This window comes from Coregonus lavaretus (assembly GCF_964263955.1).
Source record: "Coregonus lavaretus genome assembly, chromosome: 32".
In the NCBI taxonomy this organism is placed as follows: Eukaryota; Metazoa; Chordata; class Actinopteri; order Salmoniformes; family Salmonidae; genus Coregonus; species Coregonus lavaretus.
The window spans coordinates 26,502,929-26,508,928 of record NC_140019.1 but is presented as its reverse complement, the minus strand read 5'-3'; positions in this window follow the sequence as shown (position 1 = coordinate 26,508,928).

The window sequence follows — 6,000 nt, the reverse complement described above, 5'->3', positions numbered from 1 at the left end:
AGCCGAGCCCTATGGAGCTCGGGGGTGCTGGCGCTAGAGAGAGGAGGAGAGAGATCCGGAGGGAGGTCCAACTGTGGCCGTAGAGGACACACTGCGGTTCGGTTCTGGGGAGGGCCTCCAGGGGATTGAGGCAACAGGTCACGCACTGGGGAGTCATTCCAGGTGAGTAGGCACCCAACTCACCCAGAGCTCTCTGTTGATCATCTGTGTATACCTGTAGTATTTCCCCAGGTTGCATCTCATTCCCAGCATAAGGCGCTAGTCGATTCAGGCGCAGCTGGGAATTTTATAGATCGTCATTTTTGTGTTAGGTTAGGGATTCCCCTCCTACCAGTAGATGTGCCTTTCCCTATTCATGCTCTAGATAGCCGTCCGTTGGGATCTGGTTTGATTAGGGAGGTCACAGCACCACTAAAGATGAAGGCGCAGGGGGGTCATGAAGAGATCATTCAGTTATATCTGATCAACTCTCCTGCGTATCCCGTGGTGCTGGGGCTTCCTTGGTTAATCACCCATGACCCCACCATTTCGTGGCAACAGAGGGCTCTCAAGGAGTGGTCTGACCAGTGTGTTGGGCGATGTCTAGGTGTTTCCGTAGGGGCGACCACGGTGGAAAGTCCGAACCAATTGCCCGCACTGCACATTCCTCCTGAGTATGAGGATTTGGCACTCGTGTTCAGCAAGACTAGGGCGACGCGATTGCCACCTCATAGACAGGGGGATTGTGCGATAGACCTCCAGGCAGGCGCTGCACTTCCACGTAGTCATGTGTATCCTCTGTCTCAAGAGGAGAAGGTGGCTATGGAGACATACATAGCCGAGTCTCTGAGACAGGGATACATACGGCCCTCCACTTCCCCTGCATCCTCAAGTTTATTTTTTGTGAAGAAGAAGGATGGAGGGTTGCGCCCGTGTATTGATTACCGTAGTCTCAATCAGATCACTGTGAAATACAGTTATCCACTCCCTCTGATTGCGAGTATGACGGAATCATTACACGGAGCGTGTTTCTTCACAAAACTGGATCTCAGGAGCGCCTACAACTTGGTGCGCATTAGGGAGGGAGATGAATGGAAGACAGCATTTAGTACCACCTCGGGTCACTATGAGTATCTCGTCATGCCATACAGGTTAATGAATGCTCCTTCAGTCTTCCAATCCTTTGTGGACGAGATCTTCCGGGATTTGCATGGGCAGGGTGTAGTAGTGTATATTGATGACATACTAGTTTACTCTTCTACACGAGCCGAGCATGTAGCCCTGGTGCGTCGAGTGTTGGGTAGGCTGTTGGAGCATGACTTGTATGTCAAGGCAGAGAAATGTCTGTTTTTCCAGGAGTCCATCTCCTTCCTGGGCCATCGATTGTCCGCGTCAGGGGTGGAGATGGAGATTGACCGCGTTTCAGCCGTGCGTAATTGGCAGACTCCAACCACGGTTAAGGAAGTGCAGCGGTTTTTGGGTTTTGCCAATTACTACCGGAGGTTTATCCGGGGTTTTGGACAGGTAGCAGCTCCCATCACCTCCCTGCTGAAGGGGGGCCCGGTGCGTTTGCAGTGGTCAGCTGAGGCGGACAGGGCGTTTGGTAAACTGAAGGACCTGTTCACCTCTGCTCCGGTGCTGGCGCATCCGGATCCCGCTTTAGCGTTCCAGGTGGAGGTGGACGCGTCAGAGGCCGGTATTGGGGCTGTACTGTCTCAACGCTCAGGCACGCCCCCTAAACTCCGGCCCTGCGCTTTTTACTCTAAGAAGCTCAGCCCTGCGGAATGTAATTATGACGTGGGGGACAGGGAGCTGCTAGCCGTGGTTCAACCTCTAAAGGTGTGGAGGCATTGGCTTGAGGGGGCTCAACACCCTTTTCTCATTCTGACTGACCATCGTAACTTGGAGTACATCCGGGCAGCTAGGAGACTGAACCCTCGTCAGGCTAGGTGGACCATGTTTCTGGCCCGGTTTGTGTTTAAGCTCACTTACATCCCAGGGTCCCAGAACGGTAAGGCAGACGCCCTGTCCCGGCGATATGACACAGAGGAGAGGTCCATTGAGCCCACTCCCATACTGCCGGAGTCTTGTCTGGTGGCACCGGTGGTGTGGGAGGTCGATGCGGAAATCGAGCGGGCGTTACGCACCGACCCTACTCCTCCAGAGTGTCCAGTGGGGCGGACGTACGTTCCGCTCGAGATTCGGGATCGTCTCATATATTGGGCTCATACGTCACCCTCCTCTGGACATCCTGGTATTGGCCGGACAGTGCACTGTCTTAGCAAAAAGTACTGGTGGCCAACATTGGCTAAGGACGTGAGGGTTTATGTCTCCTCCTGCTCGGTGTGCGCTCAGTGTAAGGCGCCTAGACACCTGCCCAGGGGGAAGTTACAACCCCTTCCCGTTCCACAACGGCCGTGGTCTCACCTCTCGGTAGACTTTGTCACGGACCTTCCCCCCTCCCAGGGGAATACCACCATTCTGGTCGTTGAGGATCGGTTCTCTAAAGCCTGTCATCTCATCCCAATGCCGGGTCTCCCTACTGCCCTACAGACTGCTGAGGCTTTGTTTACCCACGTCTTCCGGCACTACGGGGTACCCGAGGATATAGTGTCTGATCGGGGTCCCCAATTCACCTCTAGAGTCTGGAGGGCGTTCATGGAACGCTTGGGGGTCTTGGTTAGCCTTACCTCGGGTTTCCACCCTGAGAGTAATGGGCAGGTGGAGAGAGTGAACCAGGATGTGGGTAGGTTTCTGAGATCATATTGCCAGGACCGGCAGGAGGAGTGGTCGGGGTATATCCCCTGGGCGGAGATTGCCCAGAACTCTCTTCGCCATTCCTCTACTAATCTGACCCCTTTCCAGTGTGTGTTGGGGTATCAGCCGGTTCTGGCACCATGGCATCAGAGCCAGATCGAGGCTCCTGCAGTGGATGAGTGGTTTCGGCGCTCGGAGGAGACATGGAACGCTGCGCATGTACATCTGCAGCGGGCTATCCGTAGGCAGAAGGCGAGCGCCGATCTCCACCGCAGTGAGGGTCCAGTGTACGCACCTGGAGATCGAGTCTGGCTCTCGACTCGAAACCTGCCCCTTCGCCTGCCCTGCCGGAAGCTGGGTCGGCAGTTTGTGGGGCCATTTAAAGTCCTGAGGAGATTGAACGAGGTATGTTACAGGTTACAACTGCCTAATGATTATCACATTAACCCCTCGTTCCATGTGTCTCTCCTCAGGCCGGTGGTAGCTGGTCCACTCCAGGACAATGAGATACGGGAGACTCCTCCGCCCCCACTGGACATCGAGGGGGCTCCGGCGTACTCAGTCCGGTCCATCATGGATACGAGACGTCGGATGGGGGGTCTGCAGTATCTCGTGGAGTGGGAGGGGTACGGTCCGGAGGAACGGTGCTGGGTGCCTAGGAGGGACATTTTAGATCCCTCCCTCCTGACGGAGTTCCACCGGAGTCATCCCACGCGCCCTGCTCCGCGTCCTCCTGGCCGTCCCCGAGATCGGGGTCGGCGCACGGCTGGAGCCGCACGTCAAGGGCGGGGGTACTGTCACGGATGCCGCCGAGGCTGCTCCTCCTCCTTGCTCGGGCAGGCTTCGGCGTTCGTCGTCCCCGGAGTACTAGCTACTACCGTTTGATGTTTTCGATGTTTGTTTTGTCATGTCTAGTTAGTGCACCTGTTTCGTATTCTGTATTGATTATGTCACCTATAAGTTCCCCTATGTTATGTTTTGTATTTTGTGTGTTATTGTCCGCCTGTCATGAATGTATAGGTTCGGTACCTTGGCATTTCGTGTTATTTTACGCACTCGAGTATTTGTTTCGCCTCTTGTGTTTTTGAGGTCGTTTATTTTGTGTGTACCTATTGAGGTGATTAGTAAAGTCGTCGTGACTTATCCTCTGTGTCCTGCGCTTGACTTCACCACCGCATCCACATCAGCACCTTGACACCTGGGTTCAAATAGTATATACAGTTGAAGTCAGAAGTTTACATTCACCTTAGCCAAATACATTTAAACTCAGTTTTTCACAATTCCTGACATTTAATACTAGTAAAAATTCCCTGTCTTAGGTCAGTTAGGATCACCACTTTATTTTAAGAATGTGAAATGTCAAAATAATAGTAGAGAATTATTTATTTCAGCTTTTCTTTCTTTCATCACATTCCCAGTGGGTCAGAAATTTACATACACTCAATTAGTATTTGGTAGCATTGCCTTTAAATTGTTTAACTTGGGTCAAACATTTCGGATAGCCTTCCACAAGCTTCCCACAATAAGTTGGGTGAATTTTGGCCCATTCCTCCTGATAGAGATGGTTTAACTGAGTCAGGTTTTTAGGCCTCCTTGCTCGCACACGCTTTTTCAGTTCTGCCCACACATTTTCTATAGGATTGAGGTCAGGGCTTTGTGATGGCCACTCCAATACCTTGACTTTGTTGTCCTGAAGCCATTTTGCCACAACTTTGGAAGTATGCTTGGGGTCGTTGTCCATTTGGAAGACCCATTTGCGACCAAGCTTTAACTTCCTGACTGATGTCTTGAGATGTTGCTTCAATATATCCACATCATTTCCCTTCCTCATGATGCCATCTATTTTGTGAAGCGTACCAGTCCCTCCTGCAGCAAAGCACCCCCACAGCATGATGCTGCCACCCCCGTGCTTCACGATTGGGATGGTGTTCTTCGGCTTGCAAGCGTCCCTCTTTTTCCTCCAAACATAACGATGTTGGCCAAATAGTTCTATTTTTGTTTCATCAGACCAGAGGACATTTTTCCAAAAAGTAAGATCTTTGTCCCAATGTGCAGTTGCAAACCGTAGTCTGGCTTTTTTATGGCGGTTTTGGAGCAGTGGCTTCTTCCTTGCTGAGCGGCCTTTCAGGTTATGTTGATATAGGACTCGTTTTACTGTGGATATAGATACTTTTTTACCTGTTTCCTCCAGCATCTTCACAAGGTCCTTTGCTGTTGTTCTGGGATTGATTTGCACTTTTTCGCACCAAAGTACGTTCATTTCTAGGAGACAGAACGCGTCTCCTTCCTGAGCGGTATGACGGCTGCGTGGTCCCATGGTGTTTATACTTGCATACTATTGTTTGTACAGATGAACGTTGTACCTTCAGGCATTTGGAAATTGCTCCCAAGGATGAACCAGACTGGTGGAGGTCTACAATTTTGATTCTGTGGTCTTGGCTGATTTCTTTTGATTTTCCCATGATGTCAAGCAAAGAGGCACTGAGTTTGAAGGTAGGCCTTGAAATACATCCACAGATACACCTCCAGGGACGGCTTGTTCAATAGGGCGATATGGGCGACGCACTGCCAAACGGGAAAAGGAAGGGATTTTTTTTCTAATCAATTATATCACGGCAACAGCAGTTATCAGTGTTCACGTCTGATCTGCCAGCCACTAAATGTCAAATCAGGCTAAAGTCGTGCTTCAAATGGCCCCGCCCGTTTTTTGGGCGATTTCAGTCAGGTTGAAAATCGCCCAGAAGTCTCTCATAGCCTGTCATGTAAAATCTATTTTTTTCACATTTCAAAGCTTTCAATACATTCTCTATGGGTGTCTGTGGGCATGCACTTACGCGCTTTCGTCATACGTGACGTAACGTTGAACGTAACTAAGACAATGGCGGCTAGCAGCGTCTATGTTGCGACCTGCAGTGTGGCGTTATTTTATGTTTTTAATTTGTAGACTTAGTTTACAAACATTCTGCAAACATTCTGCTTTGGACTGATCTTCGGTTTTGGACTGATCTTGTTGATCGTGTACATACCCGCTACGAACGGACTAAATAATGAAAACGCTGCTGGCAGCGGAATCCCAATACAGCTGGGAGACTTGGCTGGATGACAGAGTCCCGGACAGAGAGGTGGAGCCGGCCGGCTTCACCCTGGTCAGAGCGGACCGCGATCCTGGTAAGAGAGCGACTCTGTACCCCGACATTGAACTGCTTTCTGTGTCATTGAACCTTACTATTGTTGATAAAACAAGTTTACTGGAGAACGGAGACC